The 21,581-nt window shown below is 40.7% G+C and overlaps 1 non-coding gene across 1 annotated transcript; it reads left to right on the top strand.

Moving 5' to 3' along the window:
* Positions 1-1,626: 1,626 nt before the first annotated feature.
* LOC122452697 lies at positions 1,627-1,733 on the top strand. Its single transcript, XR_006272845.1, has one exon. It is a non-coding gene; the product is annotated as a U6 spliceosomal RNA (small nuclear RNA).
* Positions 1,734-21,581: the final 19,848 nt, after the last annotated feature.

Here is a 21,581-nt window from a genome sequence, read left to right as displayed (position 1 = left end):
TGGAAACCTGTGGCCTGGCTCTATTCCCTGTTGCCTAATCAGAGAGTGTGGCCTCAGCTGTCTGTGGACCACCTGGTAGCACCTTCCAACTAGGATCCCTCTTTTGTCCTTGTGTTCCCCTCTCCCCCCAAGACCTGAGGCCATTCCCACCACCATCACTGCCATCACCATGGTACCACTCACATGCTTTTCACACAGACCTTCCAGGATGCAGCAAGCCAGTAATACCAAAGGAAGAATTATTCTCCATCATTAACAGTGGACCACCTGACATAACTTGTTGATGTGTCTCTAGGGTTTTAGTGACAACGAGCCCTGGTCAAAGAAGCACCTGATTTCAGATCTTCAAAACCAACTAAAACTAACCAATAGGAGCAGTGTAGTTGGAGGATGGAAGGAACAAAAAGTGCCCACCAAACTGAGAAGGTATCTTGAGACTGAAAAATGAGGTGGACACCTCCATGTAATCACTGGATCACATATTACAAGGCAGCTTACTCACAGGGTGGGATCTGGATCAAGCAGACAATGATCCCGAAGTGTTCACAGCTGCACTCCCTACCACCAAAGGGGTCTTGGAACACTTTTACAGTTTACCTAGGCTATGAGCATATGTCCTTGGAAACAGGACATGCATTGCTAAGTTAAGATTTTTGAACAAGTTAACTAGTCTCATGAGTACTAGAATACATCAAGGAAGGTTTTCCTTATTGTTTGGGGACTATTGGAGCATAGAGGCCACCTGGTCCTAATGATTCTTAAACAATATCATTAACTATAAAGCCCTTGACAATGCAGAAGTGATCTGCTGCACGGTACAGTCCTGGGTAGGGTCAGTGAAAGGACAGGAGAAATTGTAAAGACCTAAGATGACCCTCAGAGCAGCAGCTCAGTGTCCATCCACCTCCTCGATTGACAATGAAACACAGGTCCCAAGGGTGATTCATAGTCCCATAACATTTAGAAATATTATTAAAGTCATTTTAATTTTTATCACTTATTATATAATTCATATTTTTAAACATAAAAGTATAATTTAAATGAAATTGACAATATTAAAGAAGCATTAGGAGGCAAACCACATTTCCTAAGTTCTTTCAAGGAAATCAAAAATAAACCAGCTGTAAAAGTCTCTTGTTCAACAATAAAATGTGCTCAAAGCTCAGCATTACAATAAGATACTTCTGTTATACAATTTCTGAAGATTTATCTCCCCCAAAAGAAATTTTTCAAGTGTAGGGGAAGTCTCTTTTTTGAAAGGACTAAGCTTCAGTTCAGTTCAGTTCAGTCACTCAGTCGTGTCTGACTCTTTGCAACCCCATGAACCGCAGCATGCCAGGCCTCCCTGTCCATCACCAACTCCCAGAGTCCACCCAAACCCATGTCCATTGAGTCAGTGATGCCATCCAACCATCTCATCCTCTGTCATTCCCTTCTCCTCCTGCCCTCAATCTTTCCCAGCATCAGGGTCTTTTCAAATGATTCAGCTCTTTGCATCAGGTGGCCAAAGTATTGGAGTTTCAACTTCAACATCAGTCCTTCCAATGAACACCCAGGACTGATCTCCATTAGGATGGATTGGTTGGATCTCCTTGCAGTCCAAGGGACTCTCAAGAGTCTTCTCCAGTGCTCGCTTTGGCAGCACATATACTAAAATTGGAACGATACAGAGAAGATTAGCATGGCCCCTGCGCAAGGATGACATGCAAATTCGTGAAGCGTTCCATATCTTTGACACAGATATACAGAACAGACTTTGGGACTCTGGGAGAAGGCGAGGGTGGGATGTTCTGAGAGAACAGCATTGAAACAAGTATACTATCAAGGGTGAAACAGATCACCAGCCCAGGTTGGATGCATGAGACAAGTGCTCAGGGCTGGTACACTGGGAAGACCCAGAGGGATGGGATGGGGAGGGAGGCGGGAGGGGGGATTGGGATGGGGAACACATGTAAATCCATGGCTGATTCATGTCAATGTATGGCAAAAACCACTACAATATTGTAAAGTAATTAGCTTTCTACTAATAAAAATAAATGAAAAAATTTTAAAAAAGAGTCTTCTCCAACACCACAGTTCAAAAGCATCAATTCTTCGGCGCTCAGCTTTCTTTATAGTCCAACTCTCACATCCATACATGACCACTGGAAAAACCATAGCCTTGACTAGACGGACCTTTGTTGACAAAGTAATGTCTCTGCTTTTTAATATGCTGTCTAGGTTGGTCATAACTTTCCTTCCAAGGAGTAAGCGTCTTTTAATTTCATGGCTGCAATTGCCGTCTGCAGTGATTTTGGAGCCCAGAAAAATAAAGTGAGCCACTGTTTCCACTGTTTCCCCATCTATTTGCCATGAAGTGATGGGACCAGATGCCATGATCTTAGTTTTCTGAATGTTGAGCTTTAAGCCAACTTTTTCACTGTCCTCTTTGACTTTCATCAAGAAGCTTTTTAGTTCCTCTTCACTTTCTGCCATAAAGGTGGTGTCATCTGCATGTCTGAGGTTATTGATATTTCTCCCGGCAATCTTGATTCCAGCTTATGCTTCCTCCAGGACTAAGTTTCAGAGATTGCATTTTCTAGTTTAATATCAGTACATACATATAATAACGTAAGAGGAAATAAATAAGTCCCAAAACATTTTCTTGGACTCCTCTTATGCATACAAGTTCTAACACCCACTCCACATTGAGCTCACTGTAGCTCTTCAAGTCAGCACTGAGTCTCCAGGCAGGTAGTAATCAGAGCACCTACCATTCACTCTGTAGGACAGAAATGGAACTATATTCACACTCACACAATCCACTGCACTCAGCTGACCTCACTTTACCCATCCCAGGCAGTCCGGCCTCCCTCAGCCACCTTCAGTTAACTTTCAGGTACCTGGCAAGTGAACAGTTGGCAAATAATCAGATGTAATGGTTCATTGGCAGCAGACAAACAGTAACAGACAAAAGCAGAGAAGAGGAGCAACCAAGAAGGAAGACAGGAAGAGGCAGCTCTTTAGAGTCACGTGGAAGAATTAAATCACTCCCAATAACCTTTAAGAACACCAGTAACTTGAAAGACAGAAAACCAGTCAACCACAGTTTTCTGGGGCCAATCAGCAGAGGGCGCCCAGTCTCTCCATCAGTGGTTCGGAAGGAACATGTTGAATTACAGCCTGAACTATACTAAAGCCTAAATCTTTTTATTTTATTTTTTTTTGCGGGGGGGGTGGTTATTTTGTTTTGGTTGCATTGCACAACTTGTGGGATCTTAGTTCCCTGACTAGAGATCAAACCCTGGCCCTGTCAGTGAAAGCAACTAGTCCTAACCTCTAAACCACCAGGGAATTCCTAGCCTGAATCATCTTTTGAGAGGAAATTTGGTTTCTGAAAGCAGCTAAAAATCATTTAGGACTCAATATGAGTATATAAGATGTAAAGACAAACTGAGAAATTTCCTTTTGATTGAAAATGAAACATGATATAAATAATGAAGTTGATTTGCTTCTGTGATTCCAAACAATAAGTCTGAAAAATGGAGAAAGAGCAAAAGAATGAAGAATGAAAATCCAAAGAAGTGATCAGAGCAAGATGCTTTCATACATTTTGGACAAAGAAACAATACATTTGTGAAGACTTGACAAGGCAGAGGGGTTTGGGCTGGGGTAATAAATGGTGAAAATGTAACTGGGAAGGCAAGGGTTAGTTTGACATGGTTTGTAAAGATTTCTCAACCCCAAATTTCCTATTTCTGGTGATAAGAATATCTTCCTTCCTTCTGGTACAGGGAGGGTACCTTTCACATGGAGACTGGTGAGTGTCATAGTGACTTTTCTGCTCCTACTGTTGTCTCAAACTCTTTCAGCTTAAGATATTCAATATGCTTAGTCGCTCAGTTATGTCCAACTCTTTGTGACCCCATGGAATGTAGCCCGCCAGGCTCCTCTGTCCATGGGGATTCTCCAGGCAAGAGAACTGGAGTGAGTTGCCATGCCTTTCTTCAGGGGATCTTCCTAACCCAGAGATTGAACTCAGGTCTCCAGCATTGCAGGTGGATTCTTTACCATCTAAGCCACCAGGGAAGCCCATTCAATATGCCTAGGCGCCCTATTTTGGGCTAGCATGCCCTGAACCCTGTCATACTTTGTACCACGCAAAAGTTAGAACACCACAGGTACACAGGATACAGCAAAAGTTTCCTGCTCACACTTCTTAAGCAAAATCACACAGAAGAAGGTAACAAGGCCAAAATGATACCTGCCTGTTCTTTCAATGTCACATTGAAGCATTGTTTAACAATCCTCTCAAGGATTATTTTATTTTCTAAGAGAAGTCTGAATGTTCTAATTAACTATTAGAGACTCAGACTCTATAAAGTTAACTTGTAGATTTGTGTTTAATAAAGATGCAAATGATTCCTCTCTAGCAAAAGAGATAATCCCAAAGGCTATGGCCTAATGCCCTGCTCAAACATGAATCAGTTTTGTTTCTAACCTAAGTAATTTATTCTAACCTTTCTTTATTAAACTGCCTATAAATACTCAGTTCCTTAAATGCTCTTTGAACCAGCTTTACATACTGATTCCCTCACCAATTAATGAGATAATTAAAGTTTTGACATGGGTTCATAGTTTACATCTGCCAAAAAAAAAGGTTATGTTTTTAACTTCTGAAAATCACACTTTCACATTGTAGAAGTGAGTGAGCCATTGGTGAGAACTCATCTAAGTAAGTCTTTTTCACAATGAAATCTGGTAAGGGAGTGCTTTCTTGGCACCTACTACTGCTCAGGTCATGGGCAGCATGATATGAGGAAAGGGACATGAACTTCAAAGCCAGACCTGAGCTCATATATGATCATGCCCACCAACTCAATGGACATGAATTTTAGCAAACTCTGGGAGATATTGGAGGACAGAGGAGCCTGGCTACTACAGTCCATGGGATTGAAAGAGTCAGACATGACTTAGCAAGTGAACAACAACTGCCACTTTCTAGCTCAACAATTTGGGGAAATTCACTCTTTTTCTCTAAGGTCTACTCTATGTTCATGAAATGAGGATAAATATTTCTTCTACAGAATGTTACTGTTGGTGCTATAGGAAATAATACATCCTGCATTTAACATAGTGTCTGAGTCCTAGTAGACAGTACATACATCACCTTCCCCTTCTCCCAAGGGGATGCTGGCAAATGTCTAAAGAAAGTGTAGTGTGTGCAGATTCTTACAGTATAAACACTCCCACCATGACTGGTTTCAACCCATCAACCTGAACACAGAGTTGGAAATATATATACAATTGGCCCTCACACTGCTATCTGAGCTGGCTCTTTCTCCTCCTGTTCTCCACCTCTGCAATTCTTTCTCCTCTTTCATATCTCACTTTAAACACTTCATCAGGGGAGATGCCCTGACTCCCAAGTTAAGTCAAGTCTCCTATTACTTTTCCTCATAGTACTGTGTGCCTTTAGTTCAGAACTCTTCTCACAATTTTTAATTACACATTTATAACTATTAGTTTACTAACCTCTATCACATGATTAGACTGTAAGTGCCAGAAAGACAGAGAATGTATCTGTTTTGCTCCCCATTACTTCCTCAGCATCTAGTTCAAATCTGGTAGCAAAAAAAAGGCACTCACCTCAATAAGTATCTGTTGAATGAATCAAGCAACCAAACAACTGAAGATGGATAGGTGAATGGATTGATAGATGCATGGATGAATGGATAGGACAGAACTGAGTTTTTTGTCCCTTGGCCAAATTGTATGTAGTTATTTCTCCTCTAACATATGCTCAGTCCTCCTCTAGATATTTTGGTGCAAAGTTGGTCGAATCAATCCTCTTTGGAAGTAAAGAATTTTCTGATGGTTAGAGAAGTGCCAGGACAGTGGCAAACTTTCTGAATGGCAGTCACTTGTAATGTCTCTGTAATTCAGACAGTTCTCCAGAGTCCACTTTGGAACTTGAGTCCACATCCAACTTCCTTCTCTTCTTCATATATTTCTGTAAAAAATAAAAAATTAATAAACAGAATAATAATAAATAGAACATTTAATTAAATAGAGTCAAAAAACCAGGAAAGGGGGCTCTCTTGTCCTTCGATTATAACAGAACTCAACAGGAAGAAGAAAGACTTCTCTTCTTCCCTGATAAGGACTGGTAATGAAAAGCCATGACTCTCTTTTACTATTGCCCTTCTCCCCACTATAAAAATGTTCTTCCTCCCTTGCCATGTGGGAACCTTCACGTGGCTTACCATGGTTGCAAACCCAGAATTGTCATTTTCTGCTGGGCTTCTGGTGGTGCTAGTGGTAAAGAATCCGCTGGTGCAGGAGACACAAGAGACGTGGTTGATCCCTGGGTCTGGAAGATCCCCTGGAGAAGGAAATGGCAACCCAATCTAATATTCTTTCCTGGAGAATCTCATGGACAGAGGAACCTGGTGGGCTACAGTCCACAGGGTCTCAAAGAGTCGGACAGGACTAAAGGGACTGAGCACACATGCATGCACAATGACCCCAGACAAATTCATCTCTGCTGGAGAAATATCTGGCAGTCTCTTTGCTTAGGTCCAACATTTCTTACCACTATTCATACAAAATGCCTTCTATCCAAGTTACAGATTAAGATCAACATTTACTCAGCTTGACTTTGTTCCAGAGAGATAATTTCATTCATAACTAGAAGTATTTTTCCATATTCAAAATTATTATCTCCACTATTCAAAAGCAACTTAGTTAAACTAAGTATACCCCCCAAGAAAAGAAACACTTATTTTGAAGTATTTTCTAGCGTGTTGTATAAAAAATGTCTTTTTAAAACTTCTGGTTAAACATGGCAGAACACGTGATAATTTTTATTTCATCTTTTTAAAACAACAATAAAGGGGGAAAAAGACCACAGCAGATGGGCAATGTCATCACATTTTCAGCAAATAAAAAGCATATGGAAGGGCCTTCTCTAGTGGTCCAGTGGTTAAAGAATCTGCCTGCCAACACAGGGGACATGAATTCGATCCCTGTTCCAGAAAGATTCCACATCCAACCAGGCAATTAAGCCAGGTGCCACAAGTACTGAGCCTGAGCTCTAGAGCCACGAGCCACAACTACTGAAGCCCATGCACCCGCAATGAGAAGCCCAAGCCCTGCAACTAGAGGGTAGCCCCACTCACCAAACTAAAGAAAGCCTTCGCACAGCAACAAAGATCTGGCAGCCAAAAATTTAAAAAAGTAAATAAATAAAGATCTAAATTTTAAAAAACTATTCATTAAAAAAAAAAAAAAACATATGGAAGAGACTTCCCTGGTGGTCCAGTGGTTAAGACTGTGCTTCTGCTGCAGGGATTGGTTCAATCCCTGGTTGGAGAACTAAGATCCCACATGCAGCACAGTGCAACCAGAAAGACAAACACACATACACACACACACAACACAAAAAGCATATGGAAGGTAAGTTACTGACTAACAAAGTAGAGAAAGTTTATAGCTTAAATTAACATAAAGGCATCTAGCGTGGCAAAGGACAGGGATGGGGCAAGTAGATAAAACCAGGTGAGGTAAAGTCTGTATTCTGAAGGAGAAGCCCCAGATCCCATCTTCCTGCCCTTCATAAGTGTAGCACTTACTTCTCTGGAATGGCTTTAGCAAAAAACATCTGGATTCTAACTTTCAGGGGACCTCAGCAAAAAAAATGGAGATCCTAAAATCCCAGCCTGATCACATCCTGATCAGTCCTACTAGTAGAGAAGTCCTGCACAAGCATACAAAGTCACAAATTAACAGTTCGGTTCTGTTCTCTGAAATGTGAACAAAAGACAAGGGTCAATATACGTTTCAGGAAATCATCTCATACAGAAGGCAGGGACCAAAACAAACACAGAAGAAAAGAACCTGGAGGAATAAAAATAATGTATGAGTTAACATCAAAAGGATTATAATCCAGGGAATGCCCTGGAAGTCCAGTGGGTAGGATTCCTCACTCTCACTGCTGAGGGTCTGGGTTCAGTTCCTGGTCAGGGAACCGACATCCCACACGCTAAGGGGCAAGGCCAAAAAAAATTATAATCCATGTTCTCTGAGAGATAAAAGATAGTATTGGGCCTGTGAAACAAGAACACAATATTATTGTAAGAAGAACAATAGAATTCTCACAGAAAGTGGGGCTGAAAAATAAAATGATGGACAATACAAAAGCAAAGGAAATGTAAGGACCCATCTAGGAAATTTAACATCTGAATAATAGGACTTTCAGAAGAGATTAAGCATGATTAAATTATTGTGGGGAAGTAAAGTTTGCCACCCCAAAATGGGTCTCTTTGGCATGAAGATTATTTTAGGCTGATCATTTTTAAGAAACAGAAATCTCGGTAAGTTTTTGTTTTTACCTCTCCCTTAGTTGCTTAAAAAGTAGATAAAGGGTCTGTTCCTGGAACTGAGCTATCACCAGAGACATCTACAAAATACATGGGCTGGGGTGGTGGGGGAGACTTGGCAGGGCCCAGATATCAGAGCCCACTCGGTGTCCCGTTGTCTCTGCCTGGCCCAGCAGACATCTGTTTACCAAACATTGTCTTTTCCATTTCCATGTCAATTGCCTTCCTCCTCAAACTGCTACTTCAGTATCCTGTTTAAAGTCTCAAACTACTACTTCAAGCCTGTTTGGATTTCAGCTGAAGATGGTATTTAATGTGAGGGCTTCAGCCATTTTGATGAGTTACTCAGTTTTCCTGGGTCTCTCCCGTGTATCTATGTTATTAAACTTTTGTTTGATTTTCTTCTGTTTATCTGTCTCATCTCAGTGTAATTCTCATATCAGGCAGAAGGACCTAAAGGAGTAGAGGAAATTTTTCCTCCCCAACATGATTAAAGAAATAATACAACCTCTCCTCCCTCAACTGAAGACCCAGTGGAAAAGCCCATTCATTTCATTCAGCATGAATGAAAAAAGCCTCAAAGTGAGGCACGGTGGAGTTGTTTTAGATATGTGAGTTTTGAGCAGCTGTTAAAAATAACAGTGAAAATATATCACATAAATAGTTCAGTATAGGAGCCCATAGCTCAGGGGAGAAATCAAGGTTAGAGATACAAATAGGAATCCATTAGCTTGTCAAAAAACAAGTATTTGAAGCCAAAATATTGAATAAAATAACCTACAGAGAGTTAAATAGAAAAGAAGAGACAAGAAAGAGAGAAGGGAAGAGACTAGGGCTCAGAGCGGAGTCCTCTAGAGGAGATAAATACAATGTCTCAGAGAACCAGAGAAAAAGAGTACTTCAGAAGATGAGCAAAATCAACTGTATCAAAGGCAACCACGATGGAGGGAAATAGAGGAGATTTAATTGTTATATTTACTGATTGGAGAGCACCAGTCATCTTAGTAAGAACTGCACATCTTTTAGAAGTATTAATTTTTTCAAAGATTAGAGTTGAAGTATGGTGGGATAATGGAGAAGGAAATGGCAACCCACTCCAGTATTCTTGCCTGGGAAATCCCACAAACAGAGGAGCCTGGCAGGCTGCAGTCCATAGGGTCTCAAAGAGTTGGACACAACTTAGCAACTAAACAACAACATGGTAGGATAGAGAAAGATGTAGGATATTAATAACTTAAGTGCCAAATAATGTAAAACATTGTTTTGATATTAAATGTGGACAATTTATGGAACAGAATACAGTATTTACATTAATTTCTGAGATAAATCAGGAGACTTCAGAGAAACTGGGCCATGTGAGGGCTTTGCTGCCATATGTTCCTTCTCTCCCAAGCCTCACAGAAGTATTTTGCTCAGCGCCCAGGGCTGCCCAGACTTAGTAATATTAATATGTTAATACTTCTATGGAAGGACTTCCCTGCTGGTCCAGTGGTTAAGAACCCGTCTGCCAATGCAGGGGACATGGGTTTGATCCCTGGTCAGGGGTGAACTGAGATCCCACATGCCTTGGGGCAGCTGATCCTGTGAGCCACTACTGAGCCCACTCGCCTAGAACCCATGCTCTGCAACAAGAGAAGCCCCCGCAATGAGAAGCCCATAAACCAAAGAGTAGCCCCAATCGGTCACAACTAGAGAAAGCCCGCACCCGGCAACAAAGATCCAGTGAGGCCAAAAATAAATAAATAAATAAAATAATCCTATGAGAAACTTTGAGAAGCCCCACCCAAAACATGAATACATTAACAAACGGCTTCTACTGGTGACTCAATTTTTAGAGAAGCCTTCAAAAGTGACACTGCTATATTGAAAATATCAACAGATAACCAACAAGGACCTACTGTATAGTACAGAGAACACTGATCAATATTCTGTAATAACCTAAATAGGAAGAGAAATTGAAAAAGAATAGATAAATATGTATTTATATTTCAATCATGTGCTGTACCCCTGAAACTAACACAATATTATTAATCAAGCATGCTCCAATATAAAATAAAAATTAAAAAGAAAAAGAACATTTGGGGTGAAACATGAAAAGTCAGACTTTTGGAAAAAAAGAAAGAAAAGTCACCCTTCAGGAGACAGGATTGCCAAACAAGCCAGAGCACATTTGGTGAATCCCCTGGACCATTGTTGGGTCCAGCTCACATACTGCTAATCCTGGGCAGCCTCCTGTCACTGTATACTGTGTTAATGTCTGCTAAGTATTTGAGGACATTTTCCCCTATAGTTTTCTGAAAAGTCACTTACTATGTTTGCATTCCATTAAATGAACTATATGCTTGTTTTTCAGTGAAAGCCACAACTGTCCCGAATGAAGGGATTGGACTAGGTCAATGGGTTTTAACTTTCCTGTTATCTCCTTCAGGAGATCAAAGATAACTGGGTGGGAGGAAAAATTAAAACATCCCTTCCCCCCAACTCAACCCACATCCCTGCTTCTTTATCTGTTTTATATATTGGGGTACATAGTAATATTTTATTGAGAGACTATTATACCCTGGAGAAGACTCTTGGAGAGTCTCTTGGACTGCAAGGAGATCGAACCAGTCAATCCTAAAGGAAATCAACCCTGAATATTCATTGGAAGGATTGTTGTTGAAGCTAAAGCTCCAATACTTTAGCCACCTGATGGGAAGAGTCGACTCACTGGAAAAGACCCTGATGCTGGGAAAGACTGATGGCGACAGCAGGAGGAGAAGGACAATAGGAGAAGGTGACAGCAGAGGATGTGATGGTTAGACAGCTTAATGGACATGAATTTCCCGAAATGCCAGGAGACAGTGGAGGACAGCGAAGCCTGGTGTGCTGTGGTCCATGGGGTCGCAAAGAGTCAGACACGACTTAGCACCTGAACGACAGCAAAAAATTTAGAGGCCACTCATTCCTACTAATTCAAAGGATTACACAGAAAAGGATTCTGTGTAAAAACATTATACTCAGTCAGCTCACTCTCATCCCTAGTTCTGCATCCAAGTGGAGATGCCCAGGAGGTAGGTGGATATTCACGTTTGAAGCCCCCAAAGGACAGTGGGTTCTTGTTCAAAGAAAAGCACTGGATAATACAGAACACTGCACTTCTGTGATAAATTCAGGAGGAGCATTTCTTATAATGTTGTTGTATTAGTTGATGGCATAAGTCACTAAAAGTAATTTTAGGAGGGACCAAAATAGCCAAGTACGTGTCAGAGGCACCAGATAGTCTGGAAGGATTACCTATCCTTTAGAAATCTTCCCTGAATATTATTTTCCTCTCAAATGATCTTTTGGCAAGGGTTTAGCTCCTTACAGATATGTGGCCAATTAAAGGAGTATCTCTCTACACTTTGACAATCAACTCTGCCAATGTATACAGAAACATTTACACAACTCTGAGAACTCAGTCCTCTATACCTGCAATAACTTTAGCCCAAAAAAAAAACCCTTCTTGCTCATATTACCAATTGCCCAACTGGTAAAACGAGAAAAAGAAAATTTCAATGAAATGTTTTTATTTTAAATTTAGCAGTGCATTTTGCAGTGAACCCTTCAAGATATTACAGTTGCAATAGGTAATCCTGGGTAATTAAATGAACTAATCTGTTCATTTCATATGAATTGATTTAACACTAGAACATACTTCCTGAAAATGATATATAAGTGATATACAAAATAGGTGTAGTTCTTGCCCTTTTAGAGCTTACATTCAAGTGGAGAGATAGAAATTAAATAAATCATAAGTTAATATGTGACTACAGACTGAAAGGTTTTGAAGGAGCAGTCTAATAAAAGGAAAATGACAGAGTGACCTAATTTAAACTGTGACAGAATGTTATCAGGGAAGCTATCTGATGAAGTGACATTTAAACTAAAATGTAAAGGATTAGTAATAACTCTCCAGCTAAAGACTGGAGGATTAAGGGCATCTCAGGCAAAGGCCAGCAGGCAGGAAGTCCTTGAGGCAGAAGATGGTATAGTGCTGCTGGAAATCAGTAAGCAAGGTAATTGGCTGGGAGGTAAAGCCAAACAAACCAAACAAAGCAAGACCTTACAGGCCATGGGAAGGATATTGCTTTTATCATGGTAAGTGACTGGACTTCCTTGATGGTGCAGTGGATAAGAATCCACCTGATGGCTGGTGCACTGGGATGACTCTGAGAGATGGGATGGGGAGGGAGGTGGGAGGGAGGGTCAGGATGGGGAACACATGCACACCCATGGCTGATTCATGTGAATGTATGGCAAAACCCACCACAGTATTATAAAGTAATTAGCCTCCAATTAAACAACCAAAAACGAATCCACCTGCCAATGCAGGGGGCACGGGTCTGAGAAGATTCCACATGCTGCAGAGCAACTAAGCTCATGTGCCACAACTACTGAGCCTGCCTGCTGCAACTACTGAAGCTCGCATGCCTATAGCCTGTGTGGTGCAACAAGAGAAGCTACCACAATGAGAAGCCCATGCATGGCAATGAAGAGTAGCTGTGGCCCACCACAACTAGAGAAAGTCCTCTCAGAGCAACGAAGACCCAGCCAAAAATAAATAATTATTTTTTAATACTAAAAAGGTTTTTTACTTTGCCGACAAAGGTCCATCTAGTCAAAGCTATGGTTTTTCCAGTACTCACGTACAGATGTGACAGTTGTGACAAAAAGAAGGTTGAGTGCCAAAGAATTGATGCTTTTGAACTGTGGTGTTCAACTGTGGTGAGAAGACTCTTGAGAGTCCCTTGGACTGCAAGGAAATCAAACCAGTCAATCCTAAAGGATATCAACCCTGATATTCATTGGAAGGACTGATGCTGAAGTTGAAGCTCCAATACTTTGGCCACCTGATGCGAAGAGCCAACTCACTGGAAAAGACCCTGACGCTGGGAAAGTTGAAGGCAGGAGGAGAAGGGGATGACAGAGGATGAGATGGTTGGATGGCATCACCGACTTGATGGATATGAGTTTGAGCAAGCTCTGGGAGATGGTGAAGGACAGGGAAGCCTGGTGTGCTGCAGTCCATGGGGTCACAAAGAGTTGGACGCGACCTACCAACGAACAACAGACGTATTAAGGTATAATTGATCCACCATACAATTAATCCATTTTAAGCATAGAGTTTGGTGAATTTTGTTACATTTACACAGTTGTGCAACCATTACTGCAATCATCCAAAAGTTCACTTGTGCCCATTTGCACCCATTCGTTCCCACCCCTATCTGAGGCCACTACTAATCTGATATTGTTACTGAACCTAACTTATGCACAGCAAAGCCAATCTACTGATGCTGGATCATAGTGAAGAAAAGCATAGTGTAAGGCAGGGGACCAAGTAAGGAGAACGGGCAGTTCATGCTCAAAAGACCCAAACTCCAGAGAGGCTTTCAGGGAAGAGTTTCTAAAGGCAACACTGGGGTTGAGGGTGGTAGGGTACAGGATCAGCTTATGGGTTTCTGATTGGCTGGTGGTGAAGTAACGGGTGATGTTTCAGAAATCTTAATCATTTTCCTTCTGGTTCCAACCAGTCTGGGGTCTACCCTGCTCTATCTTCCACCTGCATTAGGGGCTTTAGTTTCTGTAGAACACCTCAAAGACATGCATCAGGTTGTTCTGTATATCCCCTGAGGAGAAACTAGACTCTGCTTTATCTCTGAACTATTGTTTAAACTATCATTACTTTTCTTGCTTGACTGCTTTTCCTTTGTTTTTACATTCACTCATTTCTCTAATTAGTAACTGCTCTAAAGAGTCTGCTCTTTGGAACTCAGGGAAGGCCTAAGAGACTAAAGCCTTTTTCTACAAATAAGAAATGGGGGACACAGAGGGGCTTTTTTTACCCAGGAGGGCCCCAAAGGATCCTGTTGAGCTTCAGTGACTGTCTCCACAGTTTTCTCTTTTCTAGAAGATTTATATAAATAGAATCATATGATATGTAGACTTCTGTGTCTGGCTTATTTCATCTAGCACAGTTTTTGAGATTCAGCGACGTCATTGTAGCTTGTTCTTTTTTATTGCTCAATAGCATTCAAATGTGTGCATATAACAGGTGTATCAATTCACAGTCAACAGACATTTGGATTATCTGCAGGCGGTGTCTATTATGAATAAGAATGCTGTGAAAACTCATTAATCTTAGTCTCGTAATATGTTTTATTTCTCTGAAGTAGAGAAGTAGAACTGCATGGTCCTATGGCAAGTTTCTGTTTAACTACTTTAAGAAACTGCCAAGTGGCTGCATGATTTTCCATTCCCATCAGAAATACATGTGACTTTCAGTTTCTCTGTATCTTCATCAACACTTGCTATTCTTTGATGAAATAAAGTTCATATTTTATGGCAAGATAGGAAAAATTGAAACATAAAATTTTTCTTTGCCGTTTCAGCCACCTTCCTCCCGTTTCATAGGTATCATGCCTCTGCATTGACCAGACCTCCTTAGGAGATAACATCCCTTCTTAATCTCATCAAGGGTCACAACCACTTAGGAGATAACCTTCCTTGATCTTAAGAGGCCACAGTGACCCATGCCACTTCTTTGTACCTGTAGATCCAGACTGTGTAATCTGTCAAGAATATATCATTTAAGGTACGCCCTCTATCTCAAAACCTATATAACTGTGCTTAGATCTTTAACGGGCAGAACAGTCCTCAGCTTTCTGAAAGACTTCTTCCTGGGTTATCATTCTCAATTTGGTTAGAATAAATTTTCCATTTCTTTCTTAAATTGACTGATTAATTTTTTTGTGGACAGTCTGACTTTTTTATTTTTTAGTCTTACTCATTCTACTGGGTATGTAATAGTATTAATATCTTTTGTGGTTTTAATTTGTGTTTCCCTAATGAATTAGTTCAGTTCAGTTCAATCGCTCAGTCGTGTCCAACTCTTTGCGACCCCATGAACCGCAGCACGCCAGGCCTTCCTGTCTATCAACAGTTTCAGGAGTTGGCATCAATTCTTCGGCGCTCAGATTTCTTTATAGTCCAACTCTCACATTCATACATGACCACTGGAAAAACAATAGCCTTGACTAGACAGACCTTTGTTGACAAAGTAATGTCTCTGCTTTTCAATATGCTATCTAGGTTGGTAATCACTTTCCTTCCAAGGAGTAAGCATCTTTTAATTTCATGGCTGCAGTCACCAACTGCAGTGATTTTGGAGCCCAGAAAAATAAAGTCAGCCACTCTTTCCCCTGTTTCCCCATCTATTTGCCACGAAGTGATGAGACCGGATGCCATGATCTTAGTTTTCTGAATGTTGAGCTTTAAGCCAACTTTTTCACTCTCCTCTTTCACTTTCATCAAGAGGCTCACTGAATAATGATGTTTAATATTTATTTATTTTCAGTGTAACTGTAGTTGATTTAAAATATCATGTAAATTGGTTATCATAAGATACTGAATACAGTTCCCTGTGCTTTACAGTAAATCCTTGCTGTTTTATATATAGTACTGTGTATCTGTGAATCCCATACTCCTTATTTATCCTTCTCCCTTTCCTCTTCCCTGTGGTAACCATAAATTTCTTTTCTATGTCTGTGAATCTGCTTCTGTTTTGTAAATTTGTGTACTTTTAGCTTCCACATGTAAGCAGTATCATATAATATTTGTCTAACACTTCATTTTCTTTAGCCATTCATCTGTCAATAGTTTGGCTTTGACAGGTTGCTTCCATATCTTGGCTATTGTGAATAGTGCTGCTATGAACACTAGGGTGCATGTTTCATTTTTAATTATATTTTTGTCTGGATATTTGCCCAGGAGTGGGATTGCTGGATCATAGTAAAGTTAAAGTAAGTCGCTTCAGTCATGTTGAACTCTGTGTGATCCCAAGGACTGTAGCCCACCAGGTTTCTCTGTCCATGGGATTCTCCAGGCAAGAATATTGGAGTGGGTTGCCGTACCCCTCTCCAGGGGATCTTCCCAACCCAGGGATCAAACCCAGGTCTCCTGCACTGTGGGCAGATTCTTTACCATCTTGGCAACTCTATTCTTAGCTTTCTGAGGAAACTACATATTTTTTTCCATAGTGGCTATACCAATTTACACTTTCACCAACAGTGCAGGAGAGTTCCCTTTTCTCCACACACTCTCCAGCATTTGTTATTTGTACACTTTTTAATAATGGCCAATCTGATGGGTGTGAGGTGATATCTGATTGTGGTTTTCTTTTCTCTCAAAATTTATTTGTTTATTTTATTTCTGGTTGTGCTGGGTCTTTGTGGCTGCACGGGGTTTTCTCTAGCTGTGGTGAGTGGAGGCTACTCTTTAGTTTTCAGTGCTCAGGCTTCTCACTGCAGTGGCTTCTCTTGTTGGGGAGCATGGGCTCTAGGGCATGAGAGCTTCAGCAGTTGCAGCTCCTGGGCTCCAGAGCAGAGGTTTAACAGTTGGGGCACATGGGCTTAGTTGCTCTGCAGCATGTGAGATCTTCCCTGATCAGGGATGGAACCCGTGTCTCCCGCATTAGCAGGCAGATTCTTTACCACTGAGCCACCAGGGAAGCCCTCACTGTAGTTTAGATTTGCATTTCTCTGTTAGTGATGTTGAACATCTTTTCATGTGCATGTTGGTCATTAGATACATCTTTTATAATAGGGAAGAACAAGTCTGACTCCATATTGGATATTTCTTTTACCTTGACCACTATACTCTATTGCCTTTACTGCAAGTTAATCACAAAAGGAAGATTGCCTATAGCTTAAAACATACATTAAGATCCATCTCTGGGAACCCTGCCACCATATCTGAGTGTTACACTAAAACATCTTTTCTTAGCGCACAAAAAAACACCCTGACCAGGCCCACCTGTAAACAGTTGCAGGAAAGACTAGCACATCTCCTCTGGAGTATGGTCAGAACCAGGAATATCTGCAGCAGCTTACTGCCTTTTCACTTTACTTCCTCACCCTTCCACCCATCTGTGTACTGTAAAAGAAACTAGCATCGAAACACAGACAAGATGGTTCTTTACGGCATTAGTCTGCTATAAAAATATTGGTCTGCTGGCTTTCCCAATAAAGTCGTTATTCCTTGCCCCAACACTTCACCTCTCCATTGGTTGGCCTGCCATGTGTTGAGCAGTACTAGCCTGAACTCTGTAATGTTTTGAAGATACAATTCATAGGACGTGGTGATGCATTAGATAATTAGAAGGAGCAGGTATTTTAATTCTAATTTTCTAGCATGAAAATAGATTCAACAGAGACACTATTTTCTGATACAAAGGAGACACAATAAAAATAAGATTTGAGAGCAGGAAATCAGGAGTTGAATTTAACTACTTTTGAGATGTTTGTGAACTTTCACAAAGTTCAGAAAAATTATTTAAATTTTTATTAAAAATAATTTTAAAAGATAGATTCTTAAAAGCAGAATTGCTAGACCAACAGATAAAGCTGATAGATACTATCAAACTCTTTTCAGGGTCCTGTCCCTTAAACCCTTGCTAAATCTAAATGTATCAATCTTTTTTTTATTGACTCCTTTATATAATGTCTATATCCTATAATTTGGAAATTAACATGAAAAACCAAATTTTTATTCACATTTCCATGATTCTTGGTTGAAAAACTGCAATATTATGATTTATAAGAAATGTATATTTGGACTCTCATGGAGGAAGAAATTTTCCTTTCCCCTTCTAGGTTCTTTTTGACTGGTCTAAAAATTAAATTGACATGAAACACATTAACAGGAGAAAACCAAACAAAAGTTTAATACTATATATATATATGAGGTAGACTCAAAAAAACTGAGTAACTTGCCAAAATTGCTGAAACTCTCACCTTAAATAGCATCCTCAGTCAAAGACAAAAGTGGGTGATGGGGGTGATGACTTGAGACCTCAAAGGGGAGGAAGACAATTGGTATGGAGATGAAAACAGAGAAGAATTTAACAAACTTTACTAGATTTCTCCCTGTCTACACACTTAGTTCATACCATAGTTGTCTATGGTGATAGCTCTCTTCTTGAAAGAGGCCCTCTATCTGAATTCTTGGGGTTGGGGTGTTGTTTTTGTTGTTTAGTTGCTAAATCGTGTCTGACTCTTTTGCAACCCCATGGACTGTAGCCTACCAGGCTCCTCTGTCCATAGGATTTCCCAATCGAGAATAGTGGAGTGGATTGCCATTTTCTTCTCTGGGGGATCTTCCTGATCCAGGAATCAAACCGGCATCTCCTGCATTGCAAGTGGATTCTTTTACCACTGAGACACCAAGGAAGCCCCTATCTAAATTCTTTAGACAGAGGAAAACTCAAAACTTTTTCCTGAATCTTCTCAGTCTTGATTGTTTTCAGTTCGAAATAATCTTCATGTCAAGGAGACATTTTGGGGTGGCAGATTTTGCCCCCCTACAGGTTACTCAGATGACCAAAATATATTTCTCTTATAGTATATTTGGTTTTCATCCATGGTTCCTGACTCACAGCTGCCATAACTGTTAGAATTTCCTCAACAGTAATAACATTGGCAGAAACTTTTGTCATAATATTTGGTCTCCTGTCCTCAGTTCCTGAAACTACTTCAGACCATAAGGTGAAATGGGTGGTCTTGTTACTTTTTCACCATAACTGGGTTTATGTTAATGCTGCTATTACCTTAAAACTGGGTTCAGTCTTGGTGGGTGTCAAGTCAAAAGACACAACTAAGCAGATAGGGTAGGGAGTCCCTGGAGAAAGAGAATCAGGCATAGCTTACTTGACATAAGAGAAGCCCTTTTTCCTGTTTCACTATGGTCTTGAAGGAAACTCTGTTATCCATTATGTACCATGAAACATGAAATAGATAACTGCTCTGTTTTATCTTAAAAAAAAAAAAAAAGAGAGAGAGAAGCCCTTTTTGGCCTCAAGCCATTTTGTGATCTAAGATTGGCCACAACACTTGCCCTTAAACAGATCTCATTAACTAATGACCTTCAGTTCAGTTCAGTTGCTCAGTTGTGTTCGATTCTTTATGACTCCATGGACTGCAGCACGCCAGGCTTCCCTGTCCATAATTAACTCCCAGAGTTTGCTCAAACTCATGTCCATCGAGTTGGTGATGCCATCCAACCAACTCATCCTCTGTCGTCCCCTTCTCCTCCCACCTTCAATCTTTCCCAGCATCACAGTCTTTTCCAGTGAGTTGTTTCTTCACATCAGGTGGCCAAAGTATTGGAATTTCAGCTTCAGCATCAGTTCTTCCAGTGAATATTCAGGACTGATTTCTTTAGGATTGACTGGTTTGATCTCCTTGCAGTCCAAGGGACTCTGAAGAGTCTTCTCACCACAGTTGAACACCACAGTTCAAAAGCATCAATTCTTTGGCACTCAGCTTTCTTTATAGTCCAACTCTCATATCCATACACAACTACTGGAAAAACCACAGCTTTGACTAGATGGACCTTTGTCGACATAGTAATGTCTCTGCTTTTTAATATGATGTCTAGGTTGGTCATAGTTTTTCTTCCAAAGAACAAGCGTCTTTTAATTTCATGGCTGCAGTCACCATCTGCAGTGATTTTGGAGCTCAAGAAAATAAAGTCTGTCACTGTTTCCATTGTTTCCCCATCTATTTGCCATAAAGTGATGCGACCAGGTGCCATGATCTTCGTTTTTTGAATGTTGAGTTTTAAGACAGCTTTTTCACTCTCCTCTTTCACTTTCAAGAGGCTCTTTAGTTCCTCTTCACTTTCTGCCACAAGGGTGGTGTCATCTGCATATTGAGGTTATTGATATTTCCCCCGGCAATCTTGATCCCAGCTTGTGCTTCATCCAGCCCTGCATTTCACATGATGTACTCTGCATATAATAAGCAGGGTGATAATATATAGCCTTGACATACTCCTTTCCCAACTTGGAACTAATGATCTGAGGGGAATGAAAGAATAAAGAAACAAAACTGTTATCAGACAAGGGAAGTAACAATAGCAAAGATTATATACCTGTGTTGTTCCAAAGGTAAAGATTAGCCTGAAGTGCTCAACCTACAGATCAACTGTAACCTACGGGGTGATGATGTTGACACTTTCTGACTCTAATGACTTCAATCAACTAAAGCTTGGACTCTGTCAACCTTTGCTCCGATTCTATGCTGAATTCTCCGCTGCTCAAGCCTCTTGATGAATATGCATGTACCCTTAACTTAAACTTCCCCAGCTTCGATGTCAGGGAGACACTGCTTTGGGAAAGATGCCCAGTGTTGTCTTTATTTGCTGCAAGGAATAATAGATCCTTCCATCTTTCAATCTCTGGCTTGGTTTTGTCTTTTGACACCCACCAAGAGTCAAACCCAGTTTTTGGGTAACACAACCAAACCAAAGGGCAGGAGAAGGAAGGATTTATTACTTGCAGTAAGAGAACAGCAGGAATATTTCTGAAAGCGATGTCTGCTTTTTTCCTTTTCCTACCATATTCCAGTAGTAATAGACATCTACTTCACATCTCAGGATGTTCCAGATATTCACTGCAAACTCCAAAAGGTAACAGTAGGGGGTTTTCCCTGGTGGCTCAGTGGTAAAGAATCCACCTGCCAATGCAGAAGACATGGGTTTGATCTTGATCTTGGAAGACCCCACATGTCTCAGAGCAATGAAGCCCATGCACCATAACTATTAAGCTTGGGCTCTGGAGCCCATGAGCTGCAACCACTGAAGCCCACACACCCTAGAGCCCACACGCCCCAACAAGAGAAGCCAACACAATGAGAAGCCCGTGCACTGCAACTTATTTTTTTAAATAGTAGAACATTTTAAAATGTTAACATTAAAAAAAAAAAAAGATTAGTAGGACTTACACCCCCACCTCCCAACTGGCTGAGGTGGACTTTAGGATTTTCAATAATTAGGATGTGGCAGAAAGAGAAAAAGAAGACACTACTTTAGGAAAGATCCCAGGTGTTGTCCTTAGTTGCTACAAGTAATAAATCCTTCCTTCTCCTCCTTTTTGACTTGGTTGTGTCTTTTGGCTTATCATCCACCAGAAGATCAAGCCAGTTTTCAGGTAACAAGATGGCATCTGGAAATCACCTGTGGATGGAAGCTAGCTGCCAAGGGAACCAACCTTGAATAGAGGAGTGGAAAGTTCAGTCCCACCCCTTAATTTCCTGGAAGAATAAGGAGCTAGAGGTTGAAATAGTCACCAATGCCCAATGATGTAATCAAGCATGCCTCTGTAATAAGGCCTCCATAAAACCCAGAAAGAGGTGGTTTAGA

The sequence above is a fragment of the Cervus canadensis genome, chromosome 13, assembly GCF_019320065.1.
Source record: "Cervus canadensis isolate Bull #8, Minnesota chromosome 13, ASM1932006v1, whole genome shotgun sequence".
NCBI lineage: Eukaryota > Metazoa > Chordata > Mammalia > Artiodactyla > Cervidae > Cervus > Cervus canadensis.
The sequence above is the reverse complement of the archived record's forward strand: the minus strand, read 5'-3'. Positions and strand labels throughout refer to the sequence as shown.